A 22,820-nucleotide genomic window follows, 5' to 3' on the forward strand; every position below is an offset into this window, starting at 1 on the left:
CCCTCTCAATACCCAGCAGAAACTATTTTGCCCTTATTTCTAGTTTTGTTGTAGAGAGAGTATAAGCAATAATAGGAAGGAACAAGGGTTTTTGCTGGTTGAGATAAGGATAGCTATACAGGGCATTGACTCACATTGATTTCCTGTGCGTGTGTGTTACCTTCTAGGTTAATTCTTTTTGATCTCACCTTTTCTCTAGTTCCTGGTCCCCTTTTCCTAATGGCCTCAGTTGCTTTTAAGGTATCTGCTTTAGTTTCTCTGAGTTAAGGGCAACAAATGCTAGCTAGTTTTTTAGGTGTCTTACCTATCCTCACCCCTCCCTTGTGTGCTCTCGCTTTTATCATGTGCTCGAAGTCCAATCCCCTTGTTGTGTTTGCCCTTGATCTAATGTCCACATATGAGGGAGAACATATGATTTTTGGTCTTTTGGGCCAGGCTAACCTCACTCAGAATGATGTTCTCCAATTCCATCCATTTACCAGCGAATGATAACATTAGGAAGAAACAATTTTGAAAGAAAATTTAATTTTTAGTTATTTGCAGCTCCAGAAAAACAAAATAGCATATACACATGTGTGTGTATATATGTGTGCAAGTATACACATGCAATGTCTTGAATACATGTGTGCATCCTAGTGACTAAGTTTCTCTAGGAAACCCTGACAAGTACACCTGAACAAAAGTTTTTCTAATTCATTCTAAAAGCTTCTAAATAAGTTTCAGTGGATTGGGAATTCATTAATAAAATTGTGCAAATACAATTATTCTGTATGAATAACCAATTGATCTTGAGTGTTATATAAATTTACTAGGAAAATCACTAACTACACAAACCCTTTATATGACTTATGTATACAGTTTTGTAGAAAGATTTATAAAGAATTGAGCATTTCTAATGCTCAATCAAAAAAGCATATTTTAGATAGGAAGAGGTTTATGATGGACTAGGTCTCAGTCATGGGCATACCTCTCAAATACACATTCTTCATTAAAACTCAATTAACCTTTTTATTTGAACTCTAGACAAAGTTGACATTTTCAACTAACCAAGTCATTTATTATATAATCTGTCATTTAGAAAATCAACAAGAATTCAAAACAGATGTATTCATTGGCTGTTCCTTTTCAAATAGATTGCTGCCCCAGGTTGGAATCATTATGTCCATCTATGTGAAACAAGTCGCAAAAGTATTTCTCTGAGTTATTTAGCTTCATGGAAATAGATGATAATTTCTTAAATTTTGCATTTGTATAGACATTTGCTTCCTTGGACCACCTAGAGTTTTGCAGAGTTCAGTTGAGTGCCTATATCCTGTGACTATAGCAAAAGCAATGTAATTTATAATCAGTTCATAAATTTGATTCTTTTGCCCAATTTTATACACCATAAAGGGCTTCTTTTAGATAATACTGACTCTTACCAAATGTCTTTTCAGAAGAGTTCCTTTTTTTAGTATTTCATCCATTCCATCAGAAAAGTTCCTTTTAATAATTATTAACCATGTTGGGCAGAATTTGAACCTAAAGAAATTGACACTTAAATGCACTTCCCCAGAAAAGAAATGTTTACTTTTTCTATACAAAGGCTTGAGTTACCCATTTGAATCCACTATAAACATTACACTTACAAACTAAATTTTAAAGCTTTAGATTGGGTAGTGTGTTTGTTTCGTTTTCCATTTTGATGACTCAAAATATGAGTACCTACTTGACAGAGAAACTAACTTTTACAGTGTAACACACAATGTCTTGACTAATCATAATAATTATTATTGAAAGTCTCAGCACATTTATTGTAATAAAAATCTAACACAATTACCCTCTTGATTTTAAGTGTACACTTTGATATTGTTGACAGTAAGCCGTCATTGTGCAGCAGATCTATAAAGCTTTCCTTTTGTGTGACTGAAATTCCATACCCACTGAACATCAAATCTCTGTTTTTCCCTCCCTTTAACTCCTGGCTACCACGATCTTACTTTTTCCCCCTGAGTTTGATTACTTTTAGATACCTCATATAAGTGGAATTATGCAGTTTGTGACTGAATTATTTAATTTAGCATAATGTCTTCAAGTTTCACCCATACTGTCACATATGTCAGGACTTCCTCCTTTTTTAAAGCTGAATATTATTCCCTTTTGTATATATTCTGCATTTTTCTATTCACCTGTCAGCAACATTTATGCCACTTCTACTTCTTGGGTGTTGTGAATAATACTGCAATGAACTTGGAAGTGTAAATCTCTCTTCAGGTTCCTGTTTTTCATATCTAGTGAGTAAGATTGTTGGACTGTGTGGCAGTTCTAGCTTTAACATTTTGAAGAATATGTGTGCTGTTTTACATAGCAGTTGTGCCATCTTACAACCCCCAACACAGTACCCAAGAGCTTCAGTTTCTCCACAACACTTGCTATCTTCTATTTGTTTGTTTAATGGCCATCCTAAAATAGTGTGAAGTGTGAGGTGACATGAGGTGATATCTCATTGTGGTTTTGATCAGCATTTTCATGATGACTTCTGGCACAGAGCATCTTTCCATGTGATATGTATTCATCGGAGAAATGTGTACCCAAGTCTTTTGCCTATTTTATACCAGGTTATTTGGTTTTTATTATGAGTTATATGTCTTGTTTATATATTCTTTATGAATTCTTTCTGACATATGGTTTGAAAATATCTTCTCCATTCTATAAACTGCTTTTCACTCACTGATTGTTCCTTTGGCTAAGCAGATGCTTTTTGTGTCATAGCCAAAAAGTCACTGAGTATTCAGGGTCATGATGATTCTCCCCATTGCTTTCTTCTAGGAGAGTTTAAATTTCAGTTTTTACATACAGGCTTTTAACCCATTTGAATTACTTTTTGTATTATTAATTGTAAGAAAGCATTTTTATTATTGTCATTCCAATTATTTTTTTCCTTCAATGTCTTCTGTTCATCCTTCCTATAATGGTTTCTTTTTCATGTTATCATGTATTTGACATTATAAGTTTCAAGTGCACATCTCTGTTTTCTCAGAGGTTATGAGGTTCAGTCATCTGTGTACTTCTTACATTTCTAATATTTTTACTAAGCATATAAATGTTTGTTTAATTTTATCTTAAAAATGTTACATGAACCATATGCAGTCTTTATCACTAGTATCTACTGTTTAACTCTCAATATCAATATTTGTAAAATAATTCATGTTACCCTCATGATTATGAGATGATTGAGTGCTTGTTGGCTGAAGTGATCAAGTGAAATCCATATTCAACTGAATTTTAGAGAATTTTATGTCATACTTAAAATTAAGTAAGCCATAAAATTTTTATGCTATTGTTTTCAAATAGTATTTATGAAGAACTTTTATAATAAAGTGTCATACATGGAAGTTTTTAGAGCAGTGAAAACACTTTGAGTATGAGTAAAACCATAAAAATGTGTGCAAGCAGGACTGCTTCTATCTTACTTATGTCTCTGTTCCAAGAGTATGAGAGGACACCTAGCATGTGGCTACCAGAAAGTATTTGTTTAAACAGTATTGTCTTTGTTTTGAAGTAAAATTTTCTGATGGCACAATGTTTAAAATATTTCTATTTTAAAGCACTAGTCTAACATTAAAAAAGATGTGTAGCCAGGTGTGGTGGTCCTTGCTGGTAATCCCAACACTTGGGAAGCTGAGGCAGGAAGATTGAGAGTTCAAGACTAACCTGGGCTACATAGGGAGGTCCTGGCTACCCTGGGCTGCATAGTGAGACCCTGCCTCAAAAAATAAGGAAGGAACGAACGAAGGAACGAAGGAAGGAAGGAAGGAAGGAAGGAAGGAAGGAAGGAAGAAAGAACATGTAGCCCTTGAGAGGGATGTGTATGTGTGTTAGTGTGGAGTGTTTGATGTAAAGTGGACTGTAAATGGTACCAGACGATTGTCTTTATCTGTTCTATATTTCATTGCTGGCACTATTTAGTCAGACTTTAAATAAATATTCTTTTTCTTTGATGTTGTCTCAGCCACTGCATATTAATCTTTTATAATTCTAACTACTTATCTTAGAATATCTCAAACTTTAGTGTTAAAGCAATCAGAAATGAAAACTGGGACTGGAAAAATCTCTATATTTAAAAATAATGTCCAATAAAGCAACAAAAGAATGAAAAGTGAAAAATAGATGTCAGTCCTAAGCAAATGGTGTGGTTTCTCTAACTTCTGGTTCAAACATCATTTAGTCTAGAATGACAGGAAGAGCCCAACACAAAGCTGGAGGATAATTTTAGCCCATAGGAGGGCAGGCATGTGGGATACTGTGGGATGGCTAAGGTACGTGGCTGATCCTTGTTGTTGGCTAATCTTCAGGACAGAGACTCTCTGCCTCTCCTGACAGGTTAATCATCTCTATTCTATGATCTCGCGTTCATATGCATGCATCACACATATCCTGTTTGCTCAATGTCTACCTTGTCAGGTTATAAATTCCACAAAGGCAAGTCCCTCATTGATTTTATTCATTGCTATTTGTCCAAAGCCTAGGACAGTGCCTGACCCTTCACTTTCAGCAAATATTTGTCAAATCAATTAATTAAAATGCAGACTCTCTGGGAGATTCATATTATTGCAACTGATTAATATACTATATTGGTTAGCTGTATATTTTGAGTGCAAGAAAGCCTGTGTTTTCAAATTTGTCTTCTTACTTCCTCCCTATAAAGCTTAAAATTCTAGCATGAAGGCGTCATCTTTACAAGGCACCATCTGATTCAATGAAATTTGAAATCAACGGACTCTGTTTATTCTCAAATGGTGTCTTATGAAAAAAGTCCATCCCAATATAATCTCTTCTGGAGGTTAGCTAAGAAAAAAGCCATAGAAAGGACCAGAAAAGGGAAACAGGGAGAAGAGGGGGAGAGAATAAGCGGCAGGCTTCCAAGGTTTAGGAGGCACTATGAATGATTATCCCACTAAGGGAACTCTAACTGGTTCTGTTATTCAAGGAAGGTCTCTAATGGCTGATGCTCCAATTGTCCTCCATAAGAAGCTTATAAAATAGAAAACCCTGGCTTCTCAGGACAAAATGTGCCCATTCCTTAATTTTCCTTTGCTCCACTTTATGCGCATCATACCAGGAATGGAACAGTTGTTTTTCACATATGTCTCATATTTTCCTGACACTAATTAGAAAAGTTATCCTGTGTACTAAAAATTGTCAGAAAACAATTTAAAGATAAACTGTTTTTTACAAATTAGTGTGCAGTGCTTTTCCGTTGAAAGTACTCTAGAAGACAAATCCTAATAATCCATTTAGAATGTTTTTGCAGATCACTAAGAGCTATGAGTAAATGCAGCATTTTTCTGAGAAAAATAAATTGTTCCCTTTCAAATAGCCCAGTACACAATAAAATAGGAAAAGTGACCGTCCTTGACACTAGAACCATTCCATTTTCAGTTGGTACTGTCTGTATATTGAATAGCATTTTTAATGGGCTTTCTTCATCATACTCCACTCAGGACTCCTACATTTCTTTATTAGAAAGTTATTATTTTAATAGGTATGACATCAAATAGGCAAATGAAGCTTAGTGGATTTGTTTCACATTTTATTATTTACCCATGTAATATATTTCTACCTTCAAGTGTTTCTTTAAGTACAAAATGTACATATAGATTTTTCAAGTGTGAAATAAGAGTCTTATCGTTAACTACCATTAAATTATCATAAAAAAAACTGGTAAATTTAAGTTTAAATGCCTAAAAAGATGAATAGCTGTAAACTAGATCCATTCTAACAAGAATGATAGTTGAGGATATCTCAAAACTTGTTATTACATAGTAACAAATGCATATTTCTGGCTTTCTCTTAACTTTTGAGTGAGCAATCTCAATTTTAGAGAGTTTTCTCATCCTCACAAGCAGACAATGAGCTGGGCAGTGCATAGCTCTTCCCCATGCCCATGAGAAATATCATAGCGGTTGGTCAGGAAGTAGACACTGACTTAGTGCAATAAATTGTTGGCTTCATGTGTTAAACAGGAGAACAGAGTAGAAGAGAGCTCATGGAACTGGGAGTCAGAAGATGTCTAATTCTCAGTCATCCTCATTGGTTAAATCCAAGGGTTCCTGAAGAGGATCTGCAGCTTCTCATCGAAGCCTTTTGGACTTGTTTTCAAAGTCAAAAATAAAACATTATTTACTACATTTAAGGTAGCAGAGACCAGAGAAAAAGAGTAAAAGCAAGGAAGCAGCAATGAATCCTGCTTGATTACAAGGCATGTGTACTTACAGAACTAATTACATGATCTACATCTCCTTACCAGTGTCATGTGCTATCAGTTTTATATCAGAATATTTGCTAAAAGACTGATACAGATATATTCATGATATACACCTAAGCTGATTCTGGAGAAATTAGGACTCAAAATGAAGCAAAAATAAAGAACAGAAAAGAAAGTTAAAAGCAATTAATAACTGGCAATTTGGGCCAAAATCAAGAAGTTATCTCAGAACTTTATTTAGATCTTTATTAAAAAATGAAAGAAAATGTTTTAAGGGCATCTGTTTTCTATTGTCTCCCCCCCAACACACACATACTAATTTGATTCTTTATTGCTTAAAATAATTAAGGCATATATGCTTTTATTCGTATATAAACTGCTATTAAAAGTCAAAAGGAATAAAAGGCCAAGCTAGGGTTGTGTTCAATTCTTTTAGCATACCATTTGGCTTCAGAATTTTTGGTTATAGTAAATTTGCTGCATTACGATACCAGTGAGACATGAGAAGTGATTTCTTTATATAATCAGACCACTAAATTAAATTAAATCCTTCAAAAACACGGTATCAACTATGCAGCAAAAGCAAGTTAAGGTATTAGTCAAACAAGTAGTGTTAATCATTGTACTATTATAATCCAGCAATAAAATGCTTTCTATTTCAAATTTTTGATATGATTAGAAAATATCTAAACTCAGTAAAGTCTTACATGTCCTCTATCACTGATAAAAGACATGCATTAGAGACTTGGTGAACAAACTTCAAGAGGCAGAGATCATGGTGCTCATTTGTGTATGTACACACACACACACTATAATTCTATTATGAATACAACTATTGGCTTCTTATTGAACTTTAGAGCCTTCATTTCCTTATTTGTAATATGATGATCTTCATACCCTGTCTTTCCTTGTTATTGTGAAACCAGGAAGTAACGAATATTAAACTCAGGTCTTAAATTATATTGCTCATTTTGGGTCTTATAAACCTATCCTTTTCCTTAACCTCTGACCAACAAAAGCTGAATATACTGCAAAATCTGAAACAAAAGCAGTTCAGTAATTTAAATAGAAGCATTCCACATCTCCTCCCTCCAGAGGAATTCCACAGAATGAGAAAAGAAGAAAGTCAACACAACACAATTTATGTTTAGTCATCTGCTTTCAAGCAAGTGTTGAGTGAACAGGTCCCAAATTGGCAATATCCCAAGGACAGACACTGCAGGACTAGAAAGAAATTAAATGAATAGAGAATAATGCAAGCAGAAAAGAAAGAAGATGAGGCATATTCAGAGAGCAAAGGGAATCCAATTTGAGCAAAAAACTGTGACTTTGCATTCAATTCATGTACACAGCAGCCTACTCAGAGAGAATTTTTGTAGTATAAACTCCCAAAGCAGAAATTTTGTCTTCTTATAACATTTACTCATATTTACAAGTATTAAGTGTTTACCAAATAATTTCCAAAGAAGAGTTTTATATAAAATCAGCCTATGATTCAGTATTAAAGCACTTTATGGATCTCTCTCATCCTCTGTTTCTGTGTATAAATATTTATATGTACGTACACATAGAAAGAGAGAAAATGTATATATGTGTACACACACACATAGAGAGAAAGACAGAGAGAGAGAAGCTTAATCGCTTAACTAGCTACATACTCAGACTTCTTAATTTTAAAGATGGAAACAAAAACAAAAAACCTAGGGGCTGGAGGCCAGCTCATCGTTTCCCAGTTCATGGAGGAAGCTAGTGAAATGATGAAAACTGGAACCCAGGATTCCTGACTTCTGAGGGGACGGGCCATACTCCAGGAGCCATAATCCCCTACATTTAGTCAATCATAGAAGGAGCTCTAGTCCTACTCCCTCCAAGCCAGTTGACCTTTGGTTATCATGTCCCCTCTTTGCCTCATTCCCTCCCATGTTTAATACCTTTTCATTCGTATCTTCCCACATCAACACTTCCCTAAAGTGTCCTCAGGATTCTTTAATAAAATAATTTGTCACTTTCTGTTTCATGAAGTGACTCCACTTCTGACCTCTAACAACTAGACTCCAGCTTGGTGAGTCATAGCTGAGCCTGAGGGGCAGCACAGGAACTTGGTCATGTCCTAAGTAGATTTGTTTCTGAAGGGTGTGAGTCAGATGACTTGGCTGAAAACAGAGTACCACACGCTGGAAAAAACGAACGTTGTCTCCTCAGATATTTCTAAAGTGCTATTTTTTAAAAAGTTCTTGAACTGAGAGCATTTAGATTTAATTCTTTCTCTTTTATTTTCATTTATTTTGCTAAAAATATGTACAAAGAATTAGACTTTGGATAGTTGTAATCCTTGGTTAGTGACATAAACCTTGCTGCTGCATTTAAGGCAAGACCTGCTTCTGGTTATTGAATTAACTATTTTTTTATAATGTAGAAAACCTGATGGACCAACCACCTACCAAAATAATGAGGCCCTTGACAATACCTGTATGTGGCCATGGGGCGCACCCCACCCCAGCTCCTTGCCCCTCCCACCTGGAATGAAGAGGCTCATGCAGCCACATATAAGGCACTGATGTCATAAGCAACAGTATTTCTAGGTTTCCTATATGGAACTAATGATCTCCTATGTGTAACTATGGGTCATTCTCACGATCTCCATATAATTAGTTTAATAAAAGTTCAGAATTTAAGTTGGAAAAGTAGTAGGGCAATTTGTTTAAAGAGCTAGAATTCGGTACTGAAACTGCCTTTGGTTTAAATTCAAGAACCACCAACTTGATGGGAATGAGAAGCACCTAGGAGATTAGCCCTGGGTGTGTCTGTGAGGGCTTTTCCAGAGAAGCCTAACTAAGGGAGGAGGATCCACCCTCAGTGTGTGTGGCACCATCCCATAGACTGGAGGCCCAGAAGAAATAAAGTGGAAAAAAGAGAAAGCCAGTAAAGGCAAGCATCCTTTTTTTCTATTTTCTGGTTGCTCTGCTCCTCCATGCCCTCTCTGCCATGATGGACTGAAGCCTCAGAAACTATAAGCAAAATAAATCCCTCCTCCTTTTAAGCTGGCTTGCTCAGATATTGGGTCACAGAGATGATAAAAACAGCATATGGTCCTTATTGGCCTGAATATATTTCTGATATATTTATTTTAATTTCCAGCTAAAACCCCTGTATACACAGCCTGAGCTTCATTACTTTTCATATTAATTTATAGTTAAACTAAACAGATATGAGAAATTACTGCTTTTTGAACAAGACAACCTTCCTTTAGCTTGCCTAATATGAACAAAGACTTTACTTTGCACATTATTTTGAAAGTAATACAGTATTTTCAAAATTTCTAATTGCATTCAAATAATTTACATTGTTTTCCACATGACCAGCAGAACCCTTTTTTAATAAATTTTATTTATTTATTTATTAGGATATATTCACTGTGCAGGGAGGATTCATTGTAACAATTCTAAATAGGCTTATATTGCATATTGGTTAGATCGCCCCCACCATCTCTCTCCCTCAACTCCCTCCCCACTCCACTTAAAGCAATTGCAAGAGGTTCCATTTTCTATTTATTAAAAGTATATAAAGTTCATCAATCATATTCCCTCACCTTGATCTCCTTCATTCCCCTTCCCCCCGCCACAAGTAATCCCCCGCACTGCACCTGTTTTACAGCCCAGTTTTTTGCTATTAATTTCTAAGTCAACATTCAAAGGGGCTTCTCAAGTGAAGGTAGAGGGTATAACAATATGCATTGAAAGATGTTGAAAAATGGGGGTTCAGAGGGAAAAGGGTATAGGAGAGTAATGGAAATGTTTGAAAGGACCAAAGTAAAGTATAGTCACAATGGGAATACATTGAGAATCCTTGTATAATGCAAAGAATTAGTCATCTACTAAAAGTGCTCCATCAGTTTTCAATTTTCTTAAAATAAAACTCAGATTCCTCTCTAGGAACTGCCCATTTCTGTCTGTTCTCTCTCTCTACTTTCCTAAGATCCTATTAACCACCCTTGCCTCCCACTGCCCCAGTTTCCTTATCTCTTTCTATTCTCCCCCCTCCACTAACATCCTTCTTTCCTTAAAGCCTGTGGACTGGAAGTTCAAAACCATGAGTTATGTCTTGCTATTCAATTTTCCTTTTTCTCCCAACATAGGTTATTACTGTGTATTAATTTTACAAAATAATGGGTTTTATTATGACATTTTCATTTATGTCCTTTGATCATATTCATTCCTGTTACCCTCTCTTGCCCTCCTCCTCCTCCTTCCACTCCCCTTCCTCTTCGCAAATCATCCTCTTTCTACTTTCATGCCATTTTTTAAAAATCTAGAGTCTGTGTATGAGAGATAATGTGGTATTAGTCTTTCTGTGTCTGGGTTATTTCACTTATGATGATCTCCAGTTCCATTTGTTTTCCTGCATATGGCATAATTTGATTCCATAACTTGTTTATTGTGAATAATGCAGTGATAAATATTTGCATGCAAATCTCTATGGTATGCTGACTTTCATTCCTTTGGGTAAAACTCAGAAATGGTATAGCAGGATCATGTGGTAGTTTTAGTTTTTTCTTTTTTATTTCCACAGTGGTTGTACTAATTTGCATTCTCACTAACAATTCATGAGGTTCCTTTTTGCACATCCTTATCTGTACTCAGGATCCCAGAACTCAGGGGGCTGAGGCAGGAGGATCATGAGCTCAAGGCCAGCCTGGACTACATAGCTGGTTCATGGTCAGCCTGGACTATGTAACAAGTCCCTGCCTCAAAAAGAGAGAAAGAGAGATAGTTAAAGCTGGCATATCACAGCTTTGTGAAATATTCACAAAGGTGAATGTTTCAGCAAAATTCTGTTCCACAGTAAGAAAATCTGAAATAATGATATCCTAAAAAATGAGACATTGATCTCTCTCATTTAAAGAAACCTTGAACTCCACAAATCTTCAGGGACCCAGGATGCTCTCATCTTGCAATTCTGTCATTCTCAGCACATGACTTTCTTCTCATGGCCCAGTGTATCTGCTGATACACTATGTATATGTGTCCAGCTATGTGTAAATGTCAGACAATAAGAGAAAAGGGAGAAGAAGAATATACTACTTCCCTTCCAGAACACTTCCCTACAATCATACATAGCATTTCTATTACATCTAATTGGCTAAACTTTAGTCACAAAGACATAAAAGTACAGAAAATAAACATTTAATCCAGGCAACTAGGATTGCAGCTATAAATGAGAAGTTCTGGTGAACATAAAGAAAGTGAAGATGGATGTTTTGTCACAATGATAAGCTCTACAAAGAGAGATAGAGAGAGAGAGAGAGAGAGAGAGAGAAAACATCTCAAGGCCACTCTGTTCCCAGTAATGAGTCTTCTACTTGCCCTGGTAGAAGGTAGAATTTCCTAAGGACATCTGAACTTGAGATCTGTAGGAATAAAGCAGCCATACTCATTCTGCACCTCCCTATTGATCTCAACACTAACTATGCTTGATATGAGGTCTTCAATCATTTAAGATCTTTTCTAGATCCTTAAAATATGATTTATATAGAGTCATTTTATTATCACTGTACTTGGAATAAGAAACTGAAGCACAGGTTTTTAATACAGACAAAACAGAATTCCTTCTGCTTCTCTTTCCTTCTAACTGTACATTCCCTTCCTTGATGAGTGAGCATTCCCAGGGTTTCAGGGATCATCAAAAGCAGGAATCAGCAGACTATTGTCTGCTGACCAAATTTGGCACACTGCTTGTTTTTATAAATAAAGTTTTATTAGAACACAAACAAACCTAACCTTTTTCATGCTGTCCACAGCTATTTTCATGCTACAATGGCAAAATGGATTAGTTGTGATAGAGACCATTTTGCTCACAAACCTACAAACTTCCTTCATGACCCTGAACAGAGAATTCATCAATCCAGGACCTAGAGTCCTGGAGCCAAAAATGACCTACTGCTTGGGTTCTCAACTTTGATCTTTCAAGAACTCTAGTGCTTCATTTTTCCCCTAATGCCCTTTTGCCTTCAAAGATTGTATCTGTCAACCTATTTTTTTAAGTAATTTAATGTGCATAGTATGACTTTCAATAAGAATATCTGCTTAGCATAAAACAATTTGTGGGACCACATTGAGTTGCTATTATTTCTATAAAAGGTAAAGAAGGATTTATTCAGACTTTGTGCCCTAACAGAAAACTGCATAATCGGCTTTGATTAAACTTTACTTAATTTTTTTTGTTTATTCATATGTTCATACAATGTTTGGGTCATTTCTCTTCCCTCCCCCCGCCCCTGCTTCTAGGCAGAAACTGTTCTGCCCTTATCTCTAATTTTGTTGAAGAGAGAGTATAAACAATAATAAGAAAGAAAAAGCATTTTTGCTAGTTGAGATAAGGATAGCTATACAGGGAGATTCCTAGCATTGCTTCCATGTACAAATGTGTTACATTCTCAGTTGATTCTTCTAACTGACCTTTTCTCTAGTTCCTGATCCCCTTCTCCTATTGGCCTCTGTCACTTCAAAGTTTCTGCATTAGTTCTTTAAACTTTATTTAAAGTAGAAAAAAGTTTTCTAGACCCTGCGAGGTTTGGAGACTCCAAATTGAGAAACAGAATAGATGAGAAAACTAGTGTAGAGAATTTCTTGCTTCACCAAGTGAGATGCAATGGTAATTAAGACCCAGCATTCTGACTCACCTTTCTATTATGGTCTTCCCAACTGCACCATTTTCTAAAGACAGGAAAATACAATATTTTTGAAATGTTAATGTAAGTCCAATTATTTTCAATACCTGGCTTTCTAAGGTCTAACAAATTTCCAGCACTGTTCATCACTACCAGACAATAAATTAGTTGTGCAGTCTTGTGTGTTGTCTGAAATAATTCAGGCGATTCTCTTGAGATTGCTTCTTCTCTTGTCAACATGGTGTTTTCTTTCTGGATTTACACCTTTGTTAAATCACTGCTGTCAGTGTGGTCTCCTTTCCCCCAATGTGTGCTCATTTGCAGAATAGTCTGCTCAAATTACCAGGAGGGTTGCCAGAGCTGTGTGCTCCTGATTCAGTAGCAACTTTGGAAATGTTTTGCCTTGAAAACAGGAGTAAACCTTGTACAAGTTGGACTAGGATTAGGTCACACAGATTCCTTGGCAACAAGATCTCAGAATCAAACTGTTCTATTTCTTGTTTTAGATGCATTATAGAGTTGACACTGTTTCATTCTTCATTTGTTTTATTCAGAAATACATGTTAGAAAGATGATGATAAGCTTTATTAAATCTCTTTTGTACATCCATGTGTTAAGCTTTGGTTTAATATGCTAGAGATAGAAATAGGAAATAAAAACCAATAAAAAATATTTTCCTCTCTAAATTATCTGAAAAACCTAGGAAACTCTAGTGACCATCTAATGCAACCTTCCAAAGAAGAAGACATTTAGCTAGTGTTGTTAGGTTCTAACAAGGAAGAGATGTGAAGAGGAAGTGAGGGGGCCTGGGAATTAGAAGCTGTAAGACTGTGGATAGATGAGTTCTCTTTTCCTCATTCACAAATAACAAACTAAGCAAATTGGAGAACATTCCCATCTATGAAACTCATGACTCATGACTTTATTGGGATCATAGGCCATGCAAAGACACCCTCTCCTGATAGTGCAGCAATATTTTTGCTAACTCATGGAGTTATGTTCTTAGATTTGAACAAAATAATGAAATGTACTTGATAGCTATCTCTGTAGTATACATCTATGTCAGTTTATGATTTCATGATGTATTTATTTAGTACTTAAATATTTTAGTAATTTACATACCTAATACTTCAGTTTGCTTCAATGATGTATTAAATACTCAACCAAATTTGTCAAGTGATTACCAGTTCTCAGCATTATAAAAGTTGCTAAAGAAAAAGTCTAGAAGATTATAAGGTCTCTTCCATCAAGGAATTTGTAATCTGTATGAGTGAGAAGATATAATTCTCTCCCTCTCATAGTGAGAAAACAGGAGCACTAAATGATTTGCTATGACCACACAAGAAGAATGAGGCAAACTTTAAGCTAGAATTTAGAGTTCCTGGTTGTCATTGACATGATTTCATCATTAACCTAAAGTAGGCTTGACTAATACATTTTTTATAGCCTCTCTCCACCCATTGTCATATGTGCATACAATGTTTGGGTCATTTTTCCCCCCTTCCCCCACCCCCTCTCTTGCCCACCCCCCCCCTTACCCCCCTGCCCCCTCCCTCTCCCCTCACCCCCTCGATACCTGGCAGAAACTATTCTGCCCTTATCTCTAATTTTGTTGAAGAGAGACTATAAGCAACAATAGGAAGGACCAAGGGTTTTTGCTGGTTGAGATAAGAATAGCTATACAGGGAGTTGACTCACATTGATTTCCTGTGCATGTGTGCTACCTCCCTTGTGTGCTCTCGCTTTATCATGTGATCAAATTCCAATCCCCTTCAAACAGGGTTTTTCAACTGGTAATGACTGCTTAAGAAATTTTTTTTAAATAATAATTATAACAACATTGAATCATTTTCTGGGAGATGAATTCCATAATACCCTTAATTCATTATAAAACAAACAGTAATAACTGGTTGAAAAAAATCTGATAATATTACACCTTTCATCTTAGCTTGTTTCACATACTCTTAAAAAATATTAAGCATATTTCTGTTGGGTACTTATTTATTTAGAGGGGGTGTTTTTGGTGGGACTGGGTTGTGAACTCATGGCTTTGCACTAGCAAAGCAGATGCTCTGCCCCTTGAGCCACACGTCTAGTGCATTTTACTCTTGTTAATTTTGGAGATGGGGTTTGGTGAACTATTTGCCCAGGCTGACCTCAAACCAGGCTCTTTCTTATCTCATCCTTCCAGGTAGGTAGGATTGCAGGCCTAAGCCACTGGGTCCTGCTGTGTAGCCCAGATTGGCCTCAAATTCATGATACTCCTACCTCACTCTCCTGAGTCCTGGGATTATAGGCATCTACCACCATGCCCTACTCTATTGCTTTTTTTTTAACCAAACAGGCATTTTAACCAGTTAAGCCAAGGCACTGGCTCTTCTATTGCTTGTTTGTTTGTTTGTTTATTATTGTGCTGGGTGGGAGTGCATTGTGACATTTACAAAAAGTTCTTATAACATATCAAATATATCATACTTGAATTCACCCCCTCCATCATTCTCCATCATCTCCCCACCCCACCCCTCATTCCTGGAATAGTTTCAGCAGATATCATCTCTCCATTTACATACATGTGCACACGGTATTTGTACCATATTCACTCTTCATGCCCATTCCTCACCTCCCCTCACACACTGGTACCAACCCCCCCAGGCAGAGCCTGTTCAGCCCTCCTGTTCTTTGATTTTGTATCAGAAAAAAAATGACATTTTTGCTTATTTAAGATAACTGCACAGGAAGTTTCTATGTGGCACTTTCCTGTATTATACACAATTGGATTTATCCCCTCTATTTTTCTTCTTTCTACCTTAGTCCCTTTCTAATGATGGTTTCAACTGTTTTAAAAATTCTGTTGCTTTTTTAACAATGGTATGTTCTAAAATTCTATTCAAATGCAAATATCCCTGGTTAGAAAATGGAGTAAACAGGAAATCAATGACAAAGGTTTTCTCTTAAGTTCAAAGTTGCCCTTTATTCATTGTCTACCATCATTATTTGTAGAATTTTTTAAATTCACAAAAAGAAAAATAAAAAAAAATCAGTGTGTTCATAAGACTTTGTTGCCAATAATTTATCAATGTTCCATCAAAACATAACTTTCTGTAGATGCTTCTAGGTTTCTAAATGCTTCAAGGTTTTTATGTTTTGAAGTTTGTGCAAGCAGATGTATTTCCACAGCTGTGTGGAATGAAATGAAAAATGAAATGTTGTCCTTACAATATTTTCATAGGAAAAATGAAATATTGTTCTATGGTTTTTTGCACACTTTTTATCAATTCAGTAACTGTAAGCGGCAGCAAAATCTACTCTCCATATTTTGGGATCTCTCAGAGGAAGCCCACACAAATTCAATTATTCCATAATATTGTATTATCAAAGTTCTCCATTTAGAATAAACATTTCACCAGCCTGCATACTCCCAGGAGCTCTGAGCCTTCAAGGTATTATTATGGCATGTGTTCAGAGAAAAAGATGCATAGCCACAAAAGTCTCCTTTATAGTTTTTCAATAATATTAAACTTAAATTGCAGAAAAGGCCTACAAGTAGGTGACTATATTAGTCAGGATTCTCCAAACAAACAAAATCAGTAAGACATGTAGAAATATGAAAATAGGCTTACTGTGGGAAATGGCTGGTGTGATTAGAGAGCTGAGAAATCCTGCCATCTGCAATCTAGGTGCTGGAGAATCAGAGAAGACATTGGTATAAATGCATTAAGGTCCATGAGCCCAATGCCTGGAGCAAAAAAGATGGATGTTTCAACTCAAGAGGCAGAAACCACACCCTTCCTCTTCCTTTTTATTCTATGCAGGCTCTCCATTTATTGGATGATGGCTTCCCACTTTCAGGAGGACAGATCTTCTTTACTCAGTCTATTGATTCAAATGCTAATCTGTTCCTGAAATATCCTCACAGAAAATCTGGAAACAATGGTTTACTAGATATCTAAGTATCTCTTAGCCCAGTCAAGTTGATATACAAAATTAACTCTTACAGTGGCATACACAAAATCAGATTTTACAAATCAAACAGATTCTAGAATGAACAAGCACAGTGTTCATACATTTCCCCAGTTTTAAGATGAACTTCCATTTGCTTCAAAATAAAACTGATGTCATTATTTACCAAAGCCTTGTAGTATGAATTCTACACAGATTGCTCTGGAACTAGGCTCAATGGCATTCTTAAATGCTTAGCATTGCTTGTAAAATTAGGTAACTGCATTGTCTGTTTGGCCGAGGATCATAAGTTCCTTCAAAAACCAAGAATATGGTCCTTAGAAATAAGTGGCAACTGGTTATGTAAAGTATGCACAAATATGCAAATAAATAGCATGACAATTTAAATTATATTTATGATTTGATAAAAGTATTGGTAGCATTTTAGGGTTATATTCTTCCTTATGTATTTTTATATTTCAATCAATATTATTTTATGAATATTAATATACAGATCTATTTCATACTTTTGACTTTTAAAATTACTACGTATCTCTTTTCCAAGAACAAAAAAACCCTCAATATTTGGACAGGAGGAGAAAGGAATGAGAATAAGATTTCAAAAAACAAAAAGGAAGTGGGAGAAAAGTTGCATCAATCGCATTAGAGAATCAAAATTAAAGTCGTTCTTGGAAAATGAGTTTGTAAAGGCCTTGAGGTAAAATCAATTTGATTTTTGTATAGTTTCCTTATCAGCATAAAACTGACAGTCTTCTGAGAACACTGGAACTTGTGAAGAAATGTGTGTTGCTTTAAGACATCTACAGTTTTATAGTTTCACATTTACAGTGTGAGGCATGTATAAGTGATGGATTATTTTATACAGTTCCATGCTCCAAGTTAAAAGTGATTCATATGTGTAAGAATATGAGAATTTACCATCCTTGAAAAAAAAAAAGCACAGACCATTCTTCCTACTATTTCTGTGACATCCTTTCACCCATATAACAAATATTCATGAGTGTCTGTAAATAAAAATCTAGAAATAAAATACAATGTATGCTTATAACTATTTCTCCATTTGATCTTACAGAAATGAATGAATCCACCTGCAAAAATATGAGGAAAAAATTTTTCTTTCAAAGTTATGAATCATATTGTGAGATCTGTAGGCTCTATGACAGGTACAAAGGGGATACATAAGTGTGATAAAACAAGTCTCAGTGAGTTTGGAATACACTATAGAGAGGACATCACATATGTATACATCAATCCCTTGTAAAGAATATGTGTCATTATATGGGTCAAAGATCAACAAGACTTTTTCACACAGGTGATTGGGATTCTTGGAAGAGACCTGAACTAAACCTTAAGGACAAATTTGAATAGGAAGATAGTGGCAAAGGAAGAACATTCTAGTAACAAGGCCATGAAAGTCATCTTAGTAGTCTAAAGAATTAATTAGTTAGGCTGATGTGAAGAATTCCTGATGGGGTTGTAAAAATAAAGTTGTAAAAGAACAAAGAAAATACTAGTGGGAGCCTTGGGTACTCAGCCAAAGCATGTAAATTTTATTCATTAAAATATAGGGAAACATTTGAACTTCTTCAGTATTGTTTTGGTGTTCTACCTGACCACAACTTCCTTTCTTGGAGATCTAAAGCCATTCTCTTCAAAACAGCCAGAGGAATCATTTAAAAATATTCATGAAGTCGTACTATACCCCCTGCTTAAAAACCAGCATTGGCCTCCAGTTTATTTGTCAAATAAAATAGACTAAAGACTTCTATATGATTTGGCCTTGCCTCTGTAAAGCTCTCATTCCCTTCTCCCCCACCTGTTTTTCCCCACTTCCTATCCTACCATTCTTAAAGCTCACACTGTACTGTCCTATTTTATTTATTGCTGCGTTAAAAAAGTTATCATACATGTAGTGACTTAAAGGCATGTGTTCATATTATCCCCAGAATTTCTATGGGCCAGAATTTCTGAGCCCTGGCTGCAGGGCCTTACCAGGTTTGAACCTAGATGTTAACTGGGCTACACGTTCATCTGCAGGATCAACTGGAGAAAAATAAAGTTTCGGTGCCACTCATGTTACTGGCAGAATCTATGTCAGTAGCATTCAGGGTCCTGTTTTCTTGCTTGGTGACTTAGCTGAGAACCATCTTCTATTTTTGGAGGTCACATCCATTGCCCTGCAGAGCGCCTTCTCCATAGATCTTCTACAACATGGAAATTTATCTCCTCATGATCAGTAGGGAGAAAAATGCTTCCTCAACAGAAGGATCCCCATTCTAATAGGAGTTTCATCTGATTAAGTGAGGCCTGCCTAGGATACTCTCACTTTGACTAACTCAAAATCAACTGATTTCAGACTTGAGTTACATCTGGAAATCTCTTCTCTTTTCCACATTTTACTGGTCACTGGTAAGTCACTGATCTCTCCCACATTCAAGGGAAGGGGACTGTACAGCACATGAACACCAGGGTGAGAGTTATGGGAGCCATCCTGGCATTCAGCCAACCACAGGCTTTTATATAAAAAATCTTTCCTGTTCCAGGCTTTGATCCATGTCATTGCCACTGTTAAACTCTTCCCTTCACTTTTACCAAGCTTACTCCTAAACATCTTCAAAACTCACTTTACATGTTTCTTCTTCACATTTTCCTTTCCCAACTGTACTTTTTTTCTTTGAATTACACTAGCATCCTTATAGAAAGTCAATTGACCAAATGCAAGAGTGTTTTCCTATACTCTCAATTTTGTCCCAATGTCTATCCTTATGCTAGTATCACACTGTCTTGATTACTGTAGCTTTGAAATGCATTTCAAATTGGGAAATATAAATCCTTCCATTTTGTTCTTTTTGAAAAAATTGCATTTAACACTTTTGGTCCATATCTGGTCCTTTAAGCCCTTAAGAGCATCCCCTCCTGCTTTGCAGGGCTCAAGACTGAAATGTCTTTTTTTAGTCATTTCAAAATAATCAGACCATTCATCATCTTTGTTTGGAAACATGCTGCATCTCACCCCAAATATCCACTGATGGTAATCAACAGTGGTCCAAACAGCAGCTGGAAATTAAGGACAAGATGCAAAACAGAGCCGTTAAAAGACAAATCACAGATTTAAGTCACATGAAAGTCTTTGAATAGGATGTTATGGGAACAAAGTGACTGTACAGTGAAAAATTAGACCATAAATCTTGGAGTAAATGTCTAAAATAGTTCCCCAGAAATTCTCATGTTCTTTTGGTTGATCTTGCCTTTTGGCCTTTTGTAGCCAGTATTCATGAGACTCTCATACCAGTCAGAGATAAGCACTTCGTGCTTTAATTACATTCAAAAGGAAATAGTTAGAATATGGAGATGTATGAATATTGAGAAAATGTTAATAAAAACTTCCATTGAGAGGATTTTCAGAGTATATGTCCATATATAATTTCCCTCTATATTTATATCAGAGCCTATCAGGTGGTCAGAAAAAGCAGCTGCTCTCATCTTACAAAGACAGATATTAATGTTCCAAATGATAAATTGACTTGCTTGGATAATAAAGCATCAAAGTGAAGTATCAAAGTGCAGAATGTCAGCCTCTTTGGGACACTATTATGGATTGAATTGTGCCCTCCACAAAGACACATTAAAGTCCTGTCCCTTGGGGACTAAGGATGTGACCTTGTTGGGAAATAAAGATTTTATAAATGTACCCAATATAATAGGAGGTCATTAGGACAAACTTGAATCAAATATGATGAGTGTTCTTAAGAGAAAAGGAGCACTATTATAACAACAGAGGCATAGATCAGAGTGATGCAGCTGTAAAGCAAGGAATCCCAAGATAGAAGCATGATTGCTTCAGAAGCCAGGAAGAGGCAAGAAAAGCTTCTCTTCTACAGGTTTCAGAAGGAGCATGGTCCTGCCAGAGGCTTGACTCTGGCTGTATTGTCTCTAGAACTGTTTCTTTCATTGAAGCCACCCAGCTATAGTACTTTGTTACAGTAGCTCTAGAAAATTTATATAGATATTATGAACTTCTAAACACATTTTAAAATATGATCAAGACATCAAATGGTGATTGACAGTTTAGGAGCTATTCATACTCAATTCCACTGAGTAGAACACACTCAATCTTGGACAGTTTCTTCTCCTACTTAAACACTGACATTAAGGAAAACTATGTCATGATTCAGAAAATTCTGCCATTTGTACAACTATGATAGTTCAACAATTCTTCCACTTAAACGAAAGTCCTGTGTCATGACTCACAAAATTCTGCCTTTTGTACAACTGTAAGTGTTCAACAATTCTTCCTCTTAAACTAATTTGCCTTCCTCCTACATCCATTCAATAATACTACTTCTATCATTTGAGAGCACTCAGACTTAGTCTAATTTCTCTTTCCATATCACAGGCTTTAAATATTTTAAAACAGATTGATGATTCCTATAACCTTTTCTCATCTAAAAATTTCAACTGCTCTTCATGTTTCCAAAAACATGTACCATCATTAAGGGACAGATGTCAGTGAGTCAGTGTCCTTCTGAGTACAGCATCCCCAGAGTTGAATAACAAACTCATGACATCAATACCACAGAGCAAGTGAGAGCAGAGTTGGGTCCTGTGTTGTCGTGGACACCTCTCCTGAGACAGGAAAACACTACTGTTGCATCCTCAAACTACCTTTCAATGAGAATAAATCCTGACACCTAAAGAACATTTATTCTGACTAGTATCTTGGTAGATTTAGGGTGAGAGCAAATTTTGGAACACGTCATCCTTTTCATGTGGAGCAAGAAGAGAGATAATTCACAAAATGCACTGCCTGACACACTTGAGCAAGTATCCAGGCTACAGACTAAGAGCCCAAGGTATCATAAAGAGTTAGAAGACATCCGACACTTGTACTAGTACAGGACACCTAACATGCCTAATACACTACTGAGGGCATTGGCATTAGGGTACAGAGGTCTATAGATCCCAGCTTGCCATGGATTGGGACAATGAGCTATGGAAAAGGTAAGTGCCTGGCTTGCCTAGCCAAGCTCCCTCCCCTGACAGAGGTTCAATGAATCAGACCAGTGCTGTTAGAACCCAAGAAATGTGCATACGCCCTTATCCCAAGGCCATTGTCTCAGGTGCTTGTGAGGGTCTGCATTCACCCAGCAAGATTCTGAACCCTGGGTGCCTCCTCCCAACCTTCACAAGTCTGGCTTCATTTATCTATTCAGACAGCATGAGACTCCCTGAGAGACATGAATTGCAAGCTGCGATGGTGGTGGTTTTGTATGAGTTTAATGTGCTGATATTTGCATTTAGAACAGGTATTGCCCAATATAAAGATGAAAGGTAAAATTAAGCTTATAATTCAACATTTTCATTTTTCTTTACTTAGAATGTCATTAAAGCAAATAAAAGCATCATGACAATTTGGGAGCAAGACTGTGGGAAAAAAGCAAAATTTTTTTATATAGTCTAATCACAATGTTTTTGTGCTTTTTGGAAAATGAGCTTTGCACTTTCACTTTACACTTATATAGCCAACATAATTACAAGGAACACTTTCTCTGTCTCTTTCAGTAATCCTCACAATATTTGAATAAGTTTCTGTTTGACACTGAGTCTTCTCATATATCTCACAATTCTTATATACTTCATTTTCTTCATCTCTTTCACTCAGCTACACCAATTCGCTCCTTCTCTCTCTCTCTCTCTCTCTCTCTCTCTCTCTCTCTCTCTCTCTCTCTCTCTCTCTCTCTCTCGTCTTCCCCCTCTCTCTATCTTTCTTCACGCAAGTCAATACACTTAACACATGCAAACATTTTTAATGTCATACTCTAGGTCCAGTTAACACTAAAATGTGCATGTGATTTTTTTCTTGGATAGTCTAATCAAGCCCTTTTGTTTTCATATTTTTTCTTCATATATGTGTGTGTTTCAATTTTTCAATAATTCTCTTTCCTG

Source organism: Castor canadensis, chromosome 6, assembly GCF_047511655.1.
Source record: "Castor canadensis chromosome 6, mCasCan1.hap1v2, whole genome shotgun sequence".
NCBI lineage: Eukaryota > Metazoa > Chordata > Mammalia > Rodentia > Castoridae > Castor > Castor canadensis.